The sequence below is a fragment of the Vicugna pacos genome, chromosome 11 (assembly GCF_048564905.1).
Source record: "Vicugna pacos chromosome 11, VicPac4, whole genome shotgun sequence".
NCBI classification, from domain to species: Eukaryota; Metazoa; Chordata; class Mammalia; order Artiodactyla; family Camelidae; genus Vicugna; species Vicugna pacos.
This window is the reverse complement of record NC_132997.1, coordinates 37,405,563-37,422,438: the sequence shown is the minus strand read 5'-3', so window position 1 is coordinate 37,422,438 and position 16,876 is coordinate 37,405,563. Positions and strand designations below refer to the sequence as shown.

At 41.7% G+C, this 16,876-nt stretch overlaps 2 non-coding genes across 2 annotated transcripts; both read left to right on the top strand.

Annotated features, from left to right (window-relative positions):
- The first annotated feature begins 4,936 nt into the window (after window positions 1-4,936).
- Window positions 4,937-5,009, top strand: TRNAA-CGC (transfer RNA alanine (anticodon CGC)). The gene has a single exon. It is a non-coding gene; the product is annotated as a tRNA-Ala (tRNA).
- Window positions 5,010-16,399: 11,390 nt separating this feature from the next.
- TRNAT-AGU (transfer RNA threonine (anticodon AGU)) lies at window positions 16,400-16,471 on the top strand. The gene has a single exon. It is a non-coding gene; the product is annotated as a tRNA-Thr (tRNA).
- Window positions 16,472-16,876: the final 405 nt, after the last annotated feature.

The following is a 16,876-nucleotide window of genomic DNA, read 5'->3' as shown; positions in this document are numbered from 1 at the left end:
AGTCTGAGACTTCCTTAAAAAAAAAGGTAAAACATAGAGTGACCCAGCAATTCCACTCCCAAGAGAAATGAAAATTTATATTGACACAGAACATTGCACTTGAATATCCATAGCATTTATTCATAACAGCTAAACGTTGGAAACAACCCAAATGTCCATCAACTGATAAGTGGGTAAACAAATGTGATATATCTATACAATGGAAAGTTGTTTGGCCATAAAAAGTAATGAAGTACTGATACATGCTACAACACGGAAGAACCTTGAAAACATTATGCTAAGTGAAATAAGCCAATTATAAAATACCACATATTACATGATTCCATTCATATGAAATGTCCAAATAGACAAATAGAGAGAGAATGTAGATTAGTGGTTGCATCAGGTTGGGGGAGCAGTGGAGAATAGAGGGGGTGATAGAATATAGGGTTTATTTTTGACTCATGGAAATGTTCTGTAATTGTGGTAATGTCTATACAAGTCTGTGAATATACTAAAAACCACTGAATTGTAGACTTCATTTTTTTAAATAGATATTTTCTCTTTTTTAAACATTTTTATTGTGTTATAGTCATTTTGCAATGTTGTGTCAAATTCTAGTGTAGAGCCCAATTTTTCAGTTATACATGAACATGCATAGATATTCATTGTCACCTTTTTTTCACTGTGAGCTACCGCAAGGTCTTCTATATATTTCCCTGTGCTATACAGTATAATCTTGTTTATCTATTCTACATATACCTGTCAGTATCTACAAATTTTGAACTCCCAGTCTACCCCTTCCCACCCCCTTGAATTGTAGACTTTAAATGAGTGAACTGTATGACATGTGAATTACACATCTATAAAACCATTACCATAAAAAAAATTTGAACAACTTTAATAAGAACAAGATGCTATCTATACCTATCTATGGGTGCTGGTTTTGTAAAGATGCCTGCATCATCTCCATGAGAACAATTGCATGGTGTGTGTATACACAATTACACACGTAAAAATATGTCAGGAATCTCACCCAGGGTTACCGGAGAGCAAGGCAAATAGGTAGGAGGAAAACTTTCTTTTTTACTTTATGTATTTCTATGTTGTTTGATTTTTTTTACAATGAGCATTTGTTATTTTGTTAGTATACATTAAAAAATAAGAAAAGATAAAAATTGAGCTCCTTTACTGATATCTATCTGTTATGGAGCCCTTGCTAAGTGCCATGTGCTGTTCTGACCTCTTGATGCACCTGATCCCATCTCATCCTCAAAAGCCCCTTATACAGCCCTGCCCAGTAAGCATCTTCTCTTACCGGGTGGGAAGACTCAGGAGGTGAGGGACTTAACCACGCTCTCTCACACAGGTGAGAGGCGGTCCGCCTGGGAGCCAAAGCCTCATCCCAGGACCCCAAGTCTAAGCATTCCACCCCCTCCCATTGCTGGAATGCTATTTTGTCATTTTCCCCAAATCGACCTCCTGGGAGTCTACTTCAGCAACGATGGATGACAACAATAACCCAGTTAAAGTGCACGTATAAAATAAACCAGGTTTGTGCGACAAATTTCCTAGTTCACCAAAATGAAGCAAGAGCCTAAATAACACCAAAGGAGGCTCAGAGCAGCTGGTGATCAGGGTCCAAGGCTAGACTGGTTCTTGTATTTAAAATGTTCCAGTCATTTAAGTATTCATTAGAAATTCAGCATCACTGGGGAAATGGGTTAAATGAGTTACACAAACTAAATACCACAATTCACAGTGGAAAAATATCCAAAACTACTTGTTGATTACTGTAGTTTCTGAAGTGAGCAGGGAGGTGGCATTAATGCTAGGCAGTGTGTGCCTTCCTGGGAACTGGGAACTGGGAACTGTCCTCAGGGAGACATCTTTTCTCCCTTGTTTTGAAAAATGCTCCCAGAACATCTAATAGTGTCTCAGTGTTTTTCTGTAGAAAGGAATACAAAAGCAAACTAGCCTTGTGGCTTTTTGTTTTCTTAATTTTTTATTGGAGTGTAGTCAATTTAAAATGTTGTGTTAGTTTCTGGGGTAGAGCCTAGTGATTCGGGTATATATATTCCTTTTCACATTCTTTTTCATTGTAGGTTATCACAAGATGTTGAATATCGTTCCCTGTGTTATACAGTAAGACCTTGTTGTTTATAGCCTTTGTGTTTTTAACTGTCTTAAATAAAACTTTTCTCAATCTGCTACAAGCATTAGCACTTTACAAGAAGGGTCCCAGTATTATTTATTTGTTTGTTTGTTTATAACTGTGAAGGTACTTATAAGTTTTCTAAATGTATTCCCGTATCAGTGCCCAAGTACTGGCTCACCCCGTGGCTCTGTCCTCTTCTCTCTGCACACTTTGTCACATCCACAGCTTTAGCTATAGCTTTCCAGCTCCTTTCCCCAGTCCCTATTTCTTTGCTGAGTGCTTAGATGTCAAATCCCAGTGGTACAGTCAGGAAATTTTCATCTTCAAATGGCTTAAGCCAACTACAATTGGCTTAAGAAAATAAGAAGTATACCGGTTGGTCTAAACTGAAAACTACCTGTGCAGCTTCCAGGCTGGCTGGATTCAAGTGCTCAGTCAGTGACAGCAGGATTCAGTCTCCATCTCACGGGTCTGGTTTCTTCTGTGTTGGCTTCATTCTCCTGCAGGCTGACCCACAGGAGTGACAAGATGGCCACTAACTGCTCCAGGCTGACCTCTCATCAGCTTAGCAGCCTTAGTAGGAAGAAAACTTTACCTTCCCAACTGTGTGTCCATTTCTGAATTAATCACTGTGACCTCAATTCTGGAATTGAGAGGAGGGGACTCAATCCTATTGGAACCAAAAGGACTATGTGTGGGAAAGAGGATAGTTTCCTAAAAGGAAAATAGAGGTTGTGTTTCCAAAATAAGGAAGACTAGATGCTGAGTAGCCAAAACAACAGTTGCCCTGCATCTCCTGAACATTCCCAGCGGTAAATGCAACGCATCTGCTCCCCAGCTCTGTCTCTCTGACTGTATTCCCCATGTTCATTAAAGTTATGATCAATGATCTACTTAATCAATTTGAAAACGTGGGGACAGCCAATTACTCTTTTACCATTTTCTCTTATTTCTATTTCTGAAACACTGCTAATCTGCCCTTCCCTCAACCATGCCGGTGCCTCTGCCCTTGTTTGGGATTTTGAAACCTCTTGCCTTGACTATTTCACTGGGTTCTTATCTTGTTATTCTGTCTCCATTATCTCCTCCTGAAGACCACTCTCTACATTACTGCTAAAATAATCTTCCTAACGTAAAATTTTGACCCTGTTTCTTTCCTATGCATTTGTCATTTTGTTGGCTGTCCATCATCATGTTATGCTTGGGGATTGCCCCACATGATGGACCCTGGTTGACATGGGCAAGGAACTCACACTTGGTCAGTTGGATGCACCTTCCCCTGACCTTGACTCTAGAGCTCTTGGCACAAGGATGATGGGAGAACGGACAAGGTGTTCTGTAGCTCCAACTGTGGCAGCTACATCCAGTTTCTGGTGGCAGCAAGGGCAGTCACGCTAACCAGAGCACCCAGCATCCAACAAGGCTAGTGGTACAGGCTGCCATTTCCATGGCCACAGCCATGGCATCCTCCCAGGCCTGTTCTGTTGTGCGACTTGGGCTGTTCCTCTGGTTTCACAGCCCTTGTCCCTGTTTTTTATCCAATCTGCTTTCTCAGCCTACCTGAGATGTGGTTTCCCTTTCCATATTTCCTTTTGAACTTAGACAGAGTCAGCTCTGGGGTTAAAACTGTGAACGCTGACTGAGTCACCCCTACACGGCTCTCCACTTACCTGCTGTCCACTTCACAGCCCTAAGTGACCAGACCAGGCCCTTCAGGTCTACAGGCCTTTGCCCCCATGTCATGCCCTACTTCACATGATACAGGCTGCCCGACTCAAATGGCCCCTCTTGGCATCATCTTTCTTCATCCTGTCTCTCTCGATAGCCCAGTGGGCTCCCTCCTCTCGTCTCTGGCCTCCCTCACTCTCCCCAGCCTCTGAATGAATGCCTGGCACCTTGTATCCATGTGTGTCTGTCTCCTGAGAGGATCACAGAGCACCTCAAAGCAGCAGGCATGCCATCTTTCACATCTTGGTGCCTCCTACCCCAGAGCCTGGCACAGCAAGTGTCACCCAGTGAGCCCTCAACAACATCTTGGTCAACAACCGAAGGCTCAGACACCAGCAGTCAGCCTTCCAGCCTACACTTGCTGAAGGGGCAGTGTGGCATTCTCGCCTAATAAAGCATGTTGCAAAGTGTTTAAATGCCTTGGAGAAACATGCTTAGTACAAACTGTTGCTGACAATTTCTTAGCATCTCCCTTTGGGCATCAGTTGACCTGCTGGAGAACACTGTCTCCCGAGGTTCTTGGGAGCTGGAGAATCTCTGGGTCTGAGGAGCAGAGAAGACTTGGCTCTCTCCCTTGGCCACTGTGGTGGGCAGCGGCTGTTCACTTCTGCCGCCTCCCTCCCACCTTCTTCCGGGAACAGCCCTGTGGTTTTAAGGCTCTACATCTCCGCCTACCCTTAGTCTGCATGGTCCAACTGGGACACGGCAGTTTGCTCTGCTGAAGCTGAAACTCGTGTCTGGCTAATCAGAGCACAGCACTCCTTCAGGCAAGAGTGACTGGCTTTTCCTAGACCAGTATGAGTCAGGTTTGCCACCACCTGGAGCCAGAATGTTTTTCACTAGATCAGCCACCAGACTCAGCAAGGGTGCTCAGCAAGATAAAGTCAATGTGTTAGTTACTGGTGTACAGCACAGTGATTCAGTTATATATACATATTCTTTTTCACTATAAATCAACTATACTTCAATTTTAAAAATGGGGAAAAAATTAAAACTAAAAACAAATTTAAAAATTCAAGCAGAAATTTAAGATCAAAAATTTAAATTACAAAATAAAAGATTTCTGAGGCAGGAGGGTATAGCCCAGTGGTAGAGCGCATGCTTCGCATGCACAAGATCCTGGGTTCAATCCCCAGTACCTCCATTAAAAATAAATACATAAATAAACCTAATTACCTCCCCGCCCTTCAAAAAAGAAATCAATGAAACGGAAAAACCAACTGAATAAAATCAAGAGCTTTTCAAAAAAAATATTCTGAGATATCTTAGAGAAGGCTTTAGGAAAGATTAAATCAGCCACTGCTCAGAGCAGCTGGAGGGCGGGTGGGAGCTGGGGCAGCTCCCAGCATCTCCCTGCAGCTCTAGGCACCCCTACTCCAGTCTGAGTCATCCCCCAACCTCTAACCCCCTCCCCCTTCATGAGCTGACTGTTGGCATTCACCTTATCTTCCCCTTAGGGTACCCCCAAATAAACCCACCTGCTTAGAGGCACAAAGTAGAATTTACGGAAGCTTCCATAGGGAGGAAGGAGAGGGCTTCTATCACATACCCCATCACAAGGAATTCGTCTTCCTCATGTTTGCACAACCATTCTCCTCCCCACACCCCTCCCCACCCTCCCTTTCCACTCCATGCCCCCACCGCCACCCTCCCCATCCCCCCAGAGGCCCGGCCTCTGCCCTCCTTACAGAAGCAAACACTTTCCTATTTTCTCCTCAGGCAGTGAACTCCTCCCCATTGTCTCAATTCCAGGCCAAAAATGTGCTGCAGGCTCCAAGGCATCACTGGGTTAGCATTCTGAGCAAGCAAACGCTGCCATGCTCTCATGTATGTTAATGAGTTCTCAACTACCGCCAGCTACCGAGCCTGCTATCTCCGGATCTGTTTCTGAGAGTGAAGCAACTTGCCCTTGGCCACAAGGCTGCTGCAGCCGGCTCAGGACTGAAGCCCACTCTGCCTTCGTGACCCAGAAGAAGCTAAGAAAACCGCGTGGCCCAGCCGTGTGAGGATGGGGAGGGAGGGAGGCGGCGGAGGGCGCCGCAACACTGGGACTCACTTCCCTAGACGTGGAGCAGGTGTCGGAACACGTTACTGCTGTAGGCAAAGGGACAGGAATCTACGTTGTGGAGTTTTTCCTGAGAAAAATCATTGCAACGGTGATAGATTTTGGAAAATCGCTCCGTCTCCCAACATGTCCCGTTTGTCACGGTGATTGTTGCTGTTTTCCAGGCAGCTTGACTTACTGGCAACATGAGTGATGCCCGCCCTGGCGTGCAGAGACACAGCGCGGTGCTGCCCTTGTTGGTCCTTACGTTTCTGCAGGCTGTCAGATCTCACAAAAAAGTGCCCCCCAGTCCCTTTCCTGAACCCGACAACCTTGGGCATATTTGAGAAAATGCTTTGAGGATTGGTCTAACAGAAGCGTATGTGTCACTTTATGGCTTGGGAACACAGTTTGGGGTGGAGATTCAGAACTGGGGTGTGAATACTAACTCCTCCCGCCTCCATAGGATCTGTGTTGTTGAGAAATTACTCAACCTCACAATTCTCAATTTTCTCATCTATGAAATGGGGATGACAATAATGTAATAGAAAAGACCAAATCTGACTCCATATTAGACTCTGCTCCTTTAGCTTTAACCACTGTGCCCTGTTTTCTAGGCTTAGTCTTGCTAGCTCTACATTCACGTAAAGACAACAAGTTGCAGAATAGAGAATAACATTTGTTCTGTTGGAGGTTTTGCAGGAGCACCATGACCTGGCCCACGTGGACAGCTACAGGAACAAAGAATTCCTACACCAAGAAGTTTGCAACAACCAACCACACAACCTCCCGTGTTTTTTGTTTTGTTTTGTTTTTTGTATAAAAGGAGGCTGTATTCTGCCTAGAGCAGGATGGTTCTCCAAGACATTAGTCTGCCATCCTCTCAGTCTGCCCACTTTCCGAATAAAGTGGCTATTCCTTGCCCCAACACCTCATCTCCCGATTTATTGGCCTGTCATGCGGTGAGCAGAACAAGTTTGGACTCGGTAACAATAACACCTTCCTTGCGGGAAGGATAAATATGAGGATAAAATGAAAGAATAGAAGCAGCAGAGCCCACCCAGATCCTGGCACACCGTGAAGCCATCAATAAATGTTAGGGATGGTTATGCTTTATTATCAATCCTGAGTGTCTCCTTGTTACACAAGGGACATATGTTACTTTTCCCATCAGGAAGAAGTTGAAAGTTTGGTTTGTTAGAGTCTCTGCAGTGTAGCAGCAGCATCTATCTTTGGCCTTTCTTTGGGGTCCAGCAGTTCTGAGAAGGAAATGACTGCTGGATATTTTCACTTTGCACTTCAGCTGGAAGGAGAGGTGACAAACAGCACGGGAGACACATCATTTGTACCACAGTGCAACTCTGGCCTCCAATTTCTGAGAATTTCCTCTTACTATGAAAGTCTCCTTGGGTTTCCAAAGGAAAATAGCACACATCATCTCCTGTCACTCCCCATGTATGGAGAAAACCCAATAAGCCTCAATCGGACCCAACTTGACCAACCTGTCGAACACTGAACAACCATCATGGACTGAGCACTGGGTCACGTGCTCTGCCCACACTGCCTCAGTCAATTTAGTTAATTCTCAGTCAACCATTGTGAAGGAGCACTTGAGTCCAGAGGTGGTGTGGCTCCATGGCTTGGGATAAGGACACTAGACCCCAACCAAATAAATATGAATCCCAGCTATGTGACCCTAGGGAAGTTACTCAACATCTCTGAGCTTCAGTATCTTCATCGGTAGCACAAAAGCAGTACATGTCTTTTCCGGTGTAGTGAGAGTTTAGAGATGTTATTAGCTGAAAGAGACCATGAACAGTGACTGACACATAGGAAGTAGTTGATAAATATCAGCTGTTATCGTTTCTGCACCCACTTAGTGGCAGAGTAAGCAGGGCTGGCATCTATAATTGGTTCTGTCCAACATCCATATTCTTAACTTCTGGATACCACACCCTAATTTTAGTTTTGGTTTCCTCCTTCATTCATTGTACAGAGTCTTGGATAGGCTGTCAGTCAAATTACTCTAAGAAAGACATGGATGGCCCAAGAAATGCCAATCAGATAGTCTTTCCTGGAATTTGACACTAAAGGATAGTGACAAGATGACAGAATATGATTGAAAATCTAGGAAATCATCTCCGGAACAGCATGGACCAGGCTCGCCGTTCGTTCCTGCTACCTAGATCCCCAGGTCTATTCTGGTCACATCCCTCCACCCCATGAGCCACCTCCCAGTCTTCCTATGTACAAATTCCTATGTACAGGTCATTTCTGTAGCTTGCAAGGAATGAACTCTAAGGCATCCTTCAAGAAGTCTTCCTACTTCAGCACAGCCCCATGTTCCAAGTACATAACCATGAGAGGAAATTTTAAAATAGGAGCACTCTAAGATAGAGTCAGCTCAGAAAAGGGGTATGTATTTGGGGCCAGAAACAATATAGGAATGCAATATTGTAGATTGTACAGAAGCTGCAAGCCTGCTGAGCACTGGTGCTCAACGCAGTCAAGGTACCAAGTAGCATGGCTCTTTTGCAGGTAAAAAGACTGAAAATATTCCACGGGAGAAGGAGGACTGGCTCCAATCTCTAGTTAACGTCAGGTGTTGGGATGTGGTGTTGGGATGTGGATCAGGGCTTGGAATAGTGGTTTATCTGAGGTTCTGGATCTCAAGAGACAGCTGGACAAAGAATATAAAATTAATCAAGTCCACCTCATGGCTTCTTGTCTGGGCCTAGGATTTCTCTAGAATTACCAAAGAATAGAATCTGTAAAGCCCCATTATAATGCTTAGTCCTAGATGGAAGTAGATGTGGCTTAGTGAAGACAACTGCAAAAATGAAACACTGATGGACAAGGCAGGAGAGAGAAGAGAACAAGCCAGAACAGAACAAAACAAAAGTCCTAAAACTTCCTACTCAAAACAAGCCAGCAAGTCAATATTCCATAACACAAGAAAGAATGCAAATACTGAAAAAAGACAGCCAAGAAAATTAACAATTGGAAGAATGAATTCACTCCAGACAAAATTAAGCTCATAAAGTAGTCTGACAAATATTCCAGAATTATTATAAGTCACACAAAGAGATTTTAACAACATCTGTTAAAAATAAAATATATTGGTTTTAAACAGGCAGAAATGACGAATGCACACTAAAATGAAATATTAAGTAGATATAAACAATTTAGAAATCTTAGAAAATTATAGTCATTGAAAATTTTCAAAATCTACTAGAGCCACTGTTGAAGATAATTTGGCACTTTTTTTGAAAACTAAGCATGCTTCTGTCTTACAGTCTAGCAACCATGCTCCTTAACATTTACCCAAAGGAGCTGAAATGTATATCCATACAAAAACCCGCTCATGGATGTTTATTGCAACTTTATTCATAATTGCCAAAACTTGGAAGTAACAAAGATGCCCTTCATAGGTGAATGGATAAATAAACTGGTGCATCCAAAGAACAGGATATTATTCAGTACCAAAAAGAAATGAGCTAACAAGTCAAAAAAAAGACATGGAGGAACTGTAAATGCATATTACTAAGTAAAAGAAGCCGATCTGAAAAGGCTACAAACTGTGTGACTCCAACTAAATGACATTCTGGAAAAGGCAAAATTATACAGACAGTAGACAGAGTGGTTGCCAAGGGTTGGGGGCTGGGGGTGTTGAGAGGGATGAGAAGGCAAAACACAGAGTTTTTAGGACAGGGATAATACTCTGTATGATACCGTAATGATGGATCTATGCCATTATATATTTCTTCAAATCCATAGAATGTACAACACCAAAAGTAATGTAAACTATGGACTTTGGGTGACTATGATGTATCAGTATAGATTCACCAATTGTAACAAAGGTACCACTTTGGTAGGGGAATGTTGATAATGAAGGAAGCTATGCCTTTGTGGGAGCAAAGGGTATATGGGAAATCTGTACCTTCCCCTCAATTTTGCTGAGAACCTAAAACTGCTTTTTTTTTTAAGGCTTAATTAAAAAAAAAAACAACTCACTAGACAGGATATATTCTAGAGAGAAACTAGTTGAGGAGAACAACAGATTAAAGTATAGTACTTATGGTTACCGGGGGAAATTGAGATTTGCAAACATTAACTACTATATATAAAGTAAATAAAAAACAAATTTCTCTTATATAGCACAAGGAACTATATTCAATATCTTGTAATAACCTATAATGAAAAACAATAGGAAAATAAATGCATGTATATTATATGTGACTGAAACATTGTGCTGTACACCAGAAATTGATACAGTGTACTGACTATACTTCAATTAAAAAAAGAAAAAATACATAGTACTGAAGAATTCACCCATGACACAAGATATAGAGACAAAGAAATTAAGAGGTTATTTGAAAAAGCAGTTATGAGGCCTGAAGGCTATTTTGAGGTGTTCTAAAATATCTAACAGGAGTTATAGAGTAGGGAATGAAGAAAATATCAATTTCTTATAGTTTTCTGAGTACAGGTTTTTACCTCCTTAGTTAAATTTATTCCTAGGTGCTTGATTCTTTTTGACACAGTTGCAGATGGGATTGTTTTCTTAATTTCTCTTTCTGATATTTTGCTGTTAGCGTAACTAGAGAAACTATAATGAAACTGCAGAAAGTCAAGGGTGAAAACTGTCAGAGAGAAACATAAATTGCTAATAGAACAACAATTAGATGGATGACAGATTTCCCATCAGCAACAATGAGAGCTAAAGACAATGGAATGATGTCTTCCAAAGGGCTGGTAATGAATAACTCTATTTGGAATGTTTAGAATGCCAGATAAACCATCATTTATGAATGGTAATAAAAAGGATTTTTATACAGGAAAAGACTAAGAATTTACCACTTACAGATTCTCACTAAACCTTTAATTACTAAAAATAAAATAAAAATAGTGATATAGTTATATTAAAATAATGTAATTTCTGTTTAACAATATTATTTTTAGATAAGAAGACCAAAATGGTAGCTATTTAATGGGTAAATAATTTTTACAAAGTTCTTTTGTTCAGGAGGTTAGAAATACCAGATAACTCAAGGGGTTCTGTTTTGTTTTATTTTGTTTTGTTACAAAAGCATACCCTGAAGAACACAAGCCAAAATGAATAAAAATACATATGGCTTCCAAACTAGTGGAAGATAAATTGAATTAAAATTTTAAACATTTATTCAACAAAAGATAGAAAAACTAAATGGAAAGATAAGCTACAATTTGGAAAATGTTATGTGTAACACATAAAACTGCCAAGATTAGATTCCATAATTTATAAACCACTCCTAAAACTCAATATGAAAAAGAAAAATACAAGGTTTAAACTGTATTTGTTTGGTTTTATTGTTTTAAAAATACATAAAGCATATGCAATAAGACATTAGGATTTGATCACTACGTGGTTGATGGGTACACTGATATGGTTCTCATACTCTCCTTACTTTATTATATATTTTAAATATTTCATAATTTTTTAAAGAATTATAAAGAACCACAAATGTTATAGCAGGATGAAATATATGCCCATTTGATTCCCAAGTCCTTATCTGAATCACCACACCAGACAGCAAATGCTCAGACCTGGGGTGGTGGAAGAAGGGAATTCTGTGGACATGGCTCTGCCAAGAAGAGATCTTTGCCTCCTTGCTGGAGGAAGTCCCTTTCTTTCCACTGTTCCAAAGGGGCAGAAGATTCCACACAAGTGGTGGATGTGATCCTCCAGTTGGCCTTGGAGCAGGGAATCCAGTCCCCTTGAGTGTGGTTTTTTCACTGAGCCTCCCCTGTGGTGTCTAGTGGTGTCTTGCACCAGGGAGCCTCTGGCTGCTGTAAAGGCGTGGGTGGGTGGAAGGACACAGCTATCATTTCTGCCCCTGGAGCCCCATTTCCACTGACTCCGCAGGACTACTGACTCCCCAGCATTTCAGGCCCTTCCATACAAGAAAACCCAGTTCAGCAGTTAGCTAGAAGAAGACAGGTAAGTTAGAGTAGAATTCGGAACATGAGGTGTTTCAGATGCCACATTCTATATTTTTTCAGAGAATTTAAGCTTCAATGATACAAATTTAACAGAAGTTGTTCCTTAAGAGACAGTTTGGAAGTCCCACACAAGCCAGAAACTCGAATTGAAAGCCAAAAAGCACACCAATACAATCGATGTTCAACCCATAGTGGCCCAGCTTTCACTGATTACTAAGAACTTCCTCTTGGAGACATCTTAAGGGCATTCTGCTGAATAAAAGAAGCCAACCTCAAAAGCTGCCATACTGTATGATTCCATTTACGTAACATCCTCAAAATGACAAAAGTATAGAGATGGAAAAGATATTCATGGTTGCCCAGGGCTTCATGGGGGTGGGGGTGGGCAGCTGGGACTATAAACGGGTAACACAAGGGAGATCTTTGTGCTGGTGAAATAGCTCTGTATCTTGAATGCAGTGGTAGTTACGTAAGTCTACACCCATGAGACAACAGCATAAAACTCTACACATACGCACATACGCACGCACGCACGCGCACACACATGCGTACGGTACTAATGTCAGTTTCCTGGGTTTTACATGTACTGTAGTTACATAAAATGTAACCACTGGGGAAACTGGGTGAAGGGTACCCAAGATCTCTGCACTATCTTGTCAACTTCTTGCATATCTATAATTATGTTAAAATTAAAATTTAAGGGGAAAAAAAGAACTTATTTGTATATAAACAATTAAACCTTTAGGATTTAACTATGAACCACAGACCAAATCTGGCCCTACTACCTATTTTTGTACGAAAAATCTAAGAATAATTTTTATATTTTTAAGTGGTTAAAAAATATCCAAAAAGTGGATGTTTTGTGATACATGAATATTATGGGAAATTCAAATTCCAGAGACCACAAATGGCATACAGTCCTTAGTCCAAGTAAGTGGTCCTGACTTCAAAGTTGTGATCCTTCTGAGATTTCGGTGGAAATTCTGAGTTTCCCTAGTTTTTCTAAATTTCAGAATTTGAACTCCCAACTCCCCAACACCAGGAAGCTGTTGGAATCTCTGCTTTTTAGCCTTCTAGCTGTTGCTCTCCACTAGGTTTCTTGAAATCTCACCCATGTTTTCCTGGAACATGGCCATGCATATTCATTTATGTATTGTCTGTGGCCACTCCCACCTTACCTCAGCAGAGCTGAGTTGTTGCTACAGAGAGCATACGGCATGCAAAGCCTCAGTTACTTCCTATCTGGCTATTTACAGAAAAAGTTTACCAACTCTTGCTGTAGAACATTTAGGATTTCTACCATTTCACTCTTATCAACAGCACTGAAATGGAAAAAAAAAATTTACTCATTTCTAAGGGCAAATGTGAGGAATGTCTCTAGCATAGAAACCAAGAAATGGAAGCATTTGAATTTTTAATAGAATTGCCTGATTGCCCTTCAAAACGATGGTTCTAGGGAACAGCTTCTGCGAATGTGAAGGGAGCTTATATCAGATTAACCCTCCTGCTGGTAATATTGACACATGCTGGACAAAATGGGAAAAGAACACTGGAGATTAACTAAAAGCAGGCAGAAATTAATGAGATAGGGATCTTACAAGAAGAGAAGCAAAGTAAATGGGCGGGAGGGTGTAGCACAGTGGTAGAGTGCCTACTTAGCATGCACGAGGTTCTGGGTTCAATTCCCCAGTACCTCCATTTAAATAAATAAATAAATAAATAAATAAATAAATAAATAAGACCTAATTACCTCCCCTACACCGCCAAAGTCAGACAAAATGAGAGAGAGAGAGAGAGATCAGTTAATGTGATCATAGCTCAATGACTTGGGATTTGAATTCAAGCTTTATGACTGCAAAGTGAGAGATACATTCAACTAGCTTTTCCTCTAATGGTGCTCCCCTTAAGGGCAATGAAGAATAGAGGCCAAGTAGAAAGTGTCCAGTAAGAGCTGAGAAGTCAGAAATCAGAGTTTAGGGCTGCCAGCGTGGATGCCAATTGAGAGGAGCAATTCCAGGAAGGAGGAAACCACAGCTGGAGAGCATCACAACGTGCACACAAACGTCCTTCAATCCTTGTCTGACTTACAACCTGCAAGTGCATGGGTGAGATTTCAAGAAACCTAGTGGAGAGCAACAACTAAAAGGCTAAAAAGCAGAGATTCCAACAGCTGCCTGGTGTCGGGGGTTGGGAGTTCAAATTCTGACCTTTAGAAAAGGTTGGTAAACTCAGAATTTCCACTGAAATCTCAGAGGGATCACAACTTCGGAGTAAAGACCACTTACTAGGACTAAGGACTATACGCCGACAGTATTTCTCAGCCTCTATTTTAAAATTATCTCCCCTCCCCACCCATCACCCCTGTTGAGAAAAATTTAATTTAAATTCCTCTGAATGAAGAAAATTAAATACTAAAGAATAATAGTTCATCAGGTAGGACTGAGCTTTGGAGGATCACAAACCATTGGAACATCTATATTTTTTCGCCCTTACCAAGACTCCATTTTCAACCCCCGGCAGGGGTGGGAGGAGGCAATATTGTTCCTGTTGAGAATGTCGGTCCTAGGGATAAGAGCGAGCCTGAAAAACACTCACTCTCACAAAGGCTGACACCAAGCCTTCACTGGATCAAACTGATCCACCAGAAATCTAACTGCCTTCTTGATCAAAATCCAGCCCCACTTTAGAGGAAGGTAACAGAATTCAGAGTCTCTACAATGTATCACCCACAATGTCCAGTATACAGTAACCTTTAAAAATTGCTAGACACATGAAGAAGCAGGAAAAAGTGATCCATGATCCAGAGGAAAAAAAATGATTAATAGAAGCAGACTCACAGAAAGTCAGATTTTTTTAATTAGCAGACAAGGACTTTAAAAGAACTATTATACATATGTTAACAAACTTACAGGGAAAGCTGGATATAATGGGTGAAGTGATGTGAAATTTCTGGAGAGATATGAATACCCTTAAGGAAAAAGTGGTAAATTCTAGAACTGAAAAATACAAGATCTAAAGTAAAAACTCATTGGATGGAATAATCAGCGTGGTGATGGGGGGGGCACTGCAGGATAAAGAGAATACAGCATGGTGACTATAATTAATGATACTGTATTATACAGAGAATAAAACGTTCTCCAAATTTATTATCTTGCATTTCAGCTACGTCCATGCTACTATTCAGCCCATCTCTTGAGGTTTTTGTTTTGGCAATATTTGGTGTTTTCTAAATATCTGATCACTGTTTTAATAGTCGTTGTTTTGTCAGAGTCAGATCCTCCTTGCCTTCTGAAGTTTTGACAGTTTATTTAAAGCTTTTGTTCCATGAACTCCATTTTTACTTTCCAGTGTTAGTTTCTTTGTAGAGTTTGGAGCCCTCTGTTCATGTGGTCAGTTTTCCCCAGTTTGGTGACCTCAGCATCTGGTTCCCCACCAGCCTGTCTGCAGCCTCCCTACACGGAGAGTGAGGAGGGGACAGTGGGTGGTTGAACAGGACGCACCAACCACCCAGCTCCAGAGCACGTTCCCTGTCCAGCCAGGTGCCTCGTAGGATGCGCACCTGCGAACTGTCACAGCCCAACTGCAGGGAGACCCCAGATCGCTAGATCCCCGCAGGGCCGGGAACATATGACATGGGAAGAGCTTATTGCCCGGGGGAAGCAGCATGGTCTTACAGAGAGAGGCCAAGTCCACTTGGTGAGGAGCCCTCAACCTCAAGTTCACATGCAGTTATTTGCAACTTCATGTGAACTTCGATTTCCTCATGTACAAAATGGGTGTATTCTCAGCCTGCAAAGCCATGGTAAAGGTTAAAAAAAGTATTCAGTAACGTATGCAAAATGCCCAGCAGAGGGCCCAGGCTGCAACAGACACACTATACATGGCAGCTGTAATTATTTTTTAAATTTATGTCACTTAGAATGCTCCTGCAATACACCACATACCCCAATAAGCTATGTTTGAGCAGATGGAACTTAACACTCTATCCTCCAACTCCAGGCTGATTGTTTTCTTCAGGTTGCCCCACCCAAACCCCATGGTCAGTATTTCTGGATCTGCTCCATAAGATGCTAATTTCTCCCATAGAACTCTTCTTCCTTCAAATACCATCTCCTCCAGGGAGCCTTCCCTGACTCCCACAACTCTCTGCACTTACCTCCCACATCACCCATAACTCAAGTTGTCCCTCAGTATCCCTGGGGGATTGGTTCCAGGACTTCCCCGAAGTTACCAAACTCCACGGATGCTCAAGTCTCTCATGTAAAATGGCGTAGCATTTGCATGTGACCAACACACGTCCTCCCGTATACTTTAAACCAGTTCTAGATTATGTCTAATACCTAACACAATGCAAATTATGATAAATACAATGCAAATGCTATGTGAATAGTTGCCTGGGGACCTCAAATTCAAATTTTGCTATTTGGAACTTTCTGGAATTTTTTTCTCGATTATTTTCCATCTGAGTTGGTTGAATCCATGGATATAGAACCTGGGGATGAGGTGGTGAGGGTATAGCTCAGTGGTAGAGTGTGTGCTTAGTATGTACAAGGTCCTGGGTTCGATCTCCAGTACCCTCATTAGATAAATAAACCTAATTATCTGTCCCTCTCGCCCAAAAAAAGAACCCGTAGATACAAAGGGCCAACTGTAAGCTGTCTACACCTCTCCCCTGCTGGACTCTTGAGCTGGAAGAGCCAGCACACAGGTGCACGTTTCTTTCACCCTGGGTCCCAGCACTCAGCACAGAGAAGGGGGTACATGAATAAATAATTTGTGGAAAGCAAAACATCCCTCCTGCGCTGCAGGGACGCAAAACCAACAGAGGGCTGAAGAATGGAGATGCCAACAGATGTGCAAACATCGCCTGGTGCTCGGAGGAAAATCTGTCCACTGGAGGCAAATGTTTTATTCCCTACATGTTTAGTTCTCCTTTCTCCCCATTCCCTAACCTCTCTCAGCCATCTGCCTCTTATCCCAACTTT